Source organism: Mesoplodon densirostris, chromosome 16, assembly GCF_025265405.1.
Source record: "Mesoplodon densirostris isolate mMesDen1 chromosome 16, mMesDen1 primary haplotype, whole genome shotgun sequence".
NCBI classification, from domain to species: domain Eukaryota; kingdom Metazoa; phylum Chordata; class Mammalia; order Artiodactyla; family Ziphiidae; genus Mesoplodon; species Mesoplodon densirostris.
This window is the reverse complement of record NC_082676.1, coordinates 69,428,108-69,432,500: the sequence shown is the minus strand read 5'-3', so window position 1 is coordinate 69,432,500 and position 4,393 is coordinate 69,428,108. Positions and strand designations below refer to the sequence as shown.

Below are 4,393 nucleotides of genomic sequence, written 5' to 3'. Positions count from 1 at the left end.
TCCCTCTCTTCATTTGACCCCACACAAACTGATTTCCCTCATACAATTAAGCCCCATTGTCTCTTGGCTTCTGTGCCAACAGCATGTTCTCTGGATCTGCGCCTCCTCCTGGGCTGCTTCTCTTCTCCTTTGCTGCCTCTTCCTGTGACACCAGATGCCAGCAAGTCCCTCCTCCCCCTGCCGTGCCCCATCTCTATACACATTCACTCTCTCTGGGAAATTAATTAAACACTTTATCTGTGCCAACGATCATGAATCTGTAACCCCAGCCCTGAACTCTCACGTGTTCGACAAACTTCTACACTCGACAATCCTCTTACATCTTCTACGCTTGGGAGGTAACAGCTACTCAGTGTTTTCATACCAAAGTTAGAACTCCTAATTTGCTCCCGTAAAACTCTCCCCAGACTTCCCTATCTCTGCATTTTCCTTAATTTCTTGCTTTTTCTTTTTCTCTTACCTTTCTTCTTCCAGTTTTATTGAGATATACTTGACATACAGCACTGTATATTGTACAGTATACTGATTTGACTTACATACATCTATCTGATACAACAATCAGTTTAGTGAACATCCATCATCTCTTATAGATGCAAAGTTAGAGAAATAAAAAATGTTTTCCTTGTGATGGGAACTCTCTTAACAACTTTCATATATAACATGCAGCAGTGTTAATTATATTTATCATGTTGTACATTACACCCCTAGTGTTTATTTTTCTTATAACTGGAGGTTGTACCTTTTGACTACTTTTAGCCAATTCCCCCCCCCACACAACCCCTGCCTCTGATAACCAGAAATCTGATCTCCATTTTTATGAGTTTGTTTGAAGTATAATTGACCTTCAGCACTACATTAGTTCCTGTTGCACAACAAAGTGATTCGGTATTTCCATACATTTCAAAATGATCCCCACGATAAGTCTGTTTACAAATCTGTCAACCTACAAAGACATAACTTTTGCTTTTTCTTTAGTTCCAGCTACAGACACATTGATGACACCTTCCTGCTCTCCCCACAAAGCTAACCTGAATCTGTCCCCTTCTCTCCACCTCCATTGCCACCAGGCTAGGCTGAGCGAATCAGGAGCCTTCTCCCTGGAAAACTGCATCTACTCCTGCCCGCTACGGGGTTTTTCTACACACAGCCAGCAGAATGATGCACTGCAGTTAGAGGGGAAATTGGATCACATTCCTTTGCTGCTCACCCATCTGGCTTCTCATCATTCTTCAGGAAATCCAAAGTCTTTCTCAAGGCTCACAGAGTCCTCATACTCTGGCCTGTGCCCTGCCTTTAACCCCATCACCCCCCAGCCACCCAACTCTGGTCTTTCCTTTGTTCTTTGAACACACGGGGCTTATTCCGGCCTCAGAGCCTTTGCACGAGCTGTTTTCTCTGTGGTCCTTTGCATATTTGCACCACTGGCACAGAGCGCACTTTTGAAGACTTTATAGACCAGAGGATGTTTTTATTACATCCTCACAGTTCAATGACAGTTTGGCTAGTTATAAAGTTCTAGGTCCAGAGTCATATTTATTCAAAAATCTAACTCCCTGGTCTTCTTGATCAAAACACGGCTGTTGAGAAGCCTGAGGTCAGTTTCATTCTTGCTCCATTGTAGGTGGTCTGCTTCTGTCATCTGGAAGCTGAAGAATAATAGCTTTGTCTTCAGTGTGTTTGAATTCCACTATGATGGGGTCTGAGCGTTTTCCCCATCCACAGTGAGGTGCCCTATGTACCTTTCCATCTGTAGACTTTCATCTTTTTTAATTCAGGGGAAGTTAAAGACATGCCTTCAAATTTCTCCTCCTCTCCTTCTGGATCTGCACGTTGACTTCCGTCCTCCGAGCCTTTTAACTTCTCCACCTTCCATCTCCAGTCTCCCCCAAGGCCTCCTTGGAGAGGTCCTGGATCACATCTTCCTGCTCATCGGTTCTTTGCATCCATTTATTATTATTTTTTTCTCGGCCACGCCGTGTGGCTTGTGGGATCTTAGCTCCCTGACCAGGGATCGAACCTGGGCCCTCAGCAGTGAAAGCATGGAGTAATAACCACTGGACTGCCAGGGAATTCCCGATATCCATCTATTCCTTATTCCACCTATCATTTCTGAGTTATTCTTTTTCATATAATATTTCCACTTGTTTCCCTTTGGTGTGATGTCTGATTCTTGTTTCATATGGCTAATTTCTCCTTCTTAACATTTTTATCAGGCTTATTTGAAAATTTTGGTGTGGCCATTCCAGTAATTCTGCTTCAGGTGGTGTATGTTGTTACATTTGCTGCTGCTTTCTGGCAGTGGTACCCCTCAGGCATGACATTCTGAAGGTACTGGCTATTCTAACTGGTATATGTACTGGGGGAGGGTCCAAGCTTGGCTCCAGGCTGTATCGCTCCTCGTGAGCGTAAGGATCTGTGTACTCGTTTTCTGTGGCTGCATGTCACATCGCCACACACGTAGCAGCCTGACATAGCACACCTGTATCATCTCACAGTTTCTGTGGGTCAAGAGTCTGGGTGCAGCTTAGCTGGGTTTCCTGTCCTCACGAGGCTTCAAGCCGGGTGTTGGCGAGGGCTGCGACCTCAGCTGAGACCCCTGCTCCCTCCTCTGGATTCTCTAAGCTCATGTGTTTGTTGGCAGAATTCACTCCCTTGCAGCTATGTGGCTGAGGCTCTTGGCTCGGTGGCAATAAATTAAGACCAACCAAATGAGAACAAGGAAAGGCCATTTTTTCAGAGCTTTCAATAGCAAGAGAGTCGGCCACCATTATTTGAGTTTGGCAGAGACTCGAAGGCAGGTAGGGGGTTGGGAAAGCTTTACAGTGGAGAAAAGAGGCAGCTTCAGCTCAGGTGTGCCCGGACCAGGGCTGCTGGGCTGGGGAAGCAGGAGGCGGGCTGACTTGCTGTGAGCATCCTGTGTGGCTTGTTCGGTAGCGTGTTTGGCTTTCTTTGCTTGGTCCCACGTTGGAAATCGGGACAAAATCAGGAGGCTGTCAGTTATTAATCAAGTCTGGTTGTTTTGTTAAGGGGAGCGTTAACCTTCTCTCCTTTCATATAACACAAGTTCTGGGCACTTTGGACCAATGGCTACAGAGGGCATTGTTTGGCTTCCTGGACCAGTGGCTAGAGATGGCGGTCTTATGTCCTACAAGCCTGACTTGTAAATGGGGTGGCCGCTTCCTGGTTACTATAGATAACGGCTTGGTTTCCAGGGCTGGTTGCTGCAGGTTGTGGGTCAGGGTTCTCTTTCTACCTATGGCCTGGCCACTGTCTGTTGGTACAGCCGGTCCTCAGCTCCTAGAGGCAGCCCCTGGCACATGGCCCTCTCCTTAGGATGTTCACAACATGGCAATTGCTTCTTTGGGACCAGCAGAGAGCATCTGTCACTCTAATGCATTCTAATGTCACTGAAAATTCAACTCACTATCAAGTTAAGAAGAAATAAAAAGGAATTTTATTAAATCCAAACTGAAGTTTATAACCTGGGAAGCAGATTCTCAGAAAGCCCTGAGAACTGTTCCGCCTGTTAGAAGTGGAAGGCATAGTCATACACATTTTCGAGACAAAGGATTATACATCAAAGTGACATCTGGATATTTTACATAAAGCTCACTAAGGACACATAGTCCCGGTAAGCACCTACAAAGCGAGCAGCACGTCACCATGACTCCCTATGGAGCTGAGAAAGAACACTATTCTTTTAAGAAGTTGCATTGCTAGCATCAGAAGAGAGAAAAAGATTGATCTTTACGTTGGGCAGGCATTCCCATCTTATTTTTTTTTTTTTTTTTCGGTACGCGGGCCTCTCACTGTTGTGGCCTCTCCCATTGCGGAGCACAGACTCTGGACGCGCAGGCTCTTCCCTGACCGGGGCACGAACCCGTGTCCCCTGCATCGGCAGGCGGACTCTCAACCACTGCGCCACCAGGGAAACCCAGGCATTCCCATCTTTGAGGAGCTCTGGTTCATGTGTAATTCAGATGCACACTGCAGAGCGGGGAAGGAGGGAGGAGGCCCAAACAAATGCAGGGAGAGAATTTTATGTTTAATTTTTCTTGTCCTGCCTTAAAATATAAATTTTATTTCATCACTAGTAAGACGGGGTTTTTTATATATGTCATTATGTATTCACAGGAGTGACAGCCATACCTTTGCCATGTTCTATAGGCTAGAAGCGAGTCACAGTCCTGTGCAAATGGGAGGAGAGGATTACAGGATGGAACTCCAGGGGTGGGGGAGCACGACGCCCTCTGACCCCATGTCAGACTCTGCCTACTGCAGTGGGGGAGGGGAGGGGCCCTTGAGCAGCGCCTCAAGCTCTGGAGAACATTCGTTGGTCACGCCTATTACTGGCTTCCACTGAAAACATTCCTGGTCCAGGTTTCGTCTTTAA

General features: G+C 46.3%; 1 pseudogene; it reads right to left on the bottom strand.

Annotated features, from left to right (window-relative positions):
• Positions 1-2,976: 2,976 nt before the first annotated feature.
• Positions 2,977-3,061, bottom strand: LOC132477187 (U6atac minor spliceosomal RNA; annotated as a pseudogene).
• Between the last annotated feature and the right edge of the window lie 1,332 nt (positions 3,062-4,393).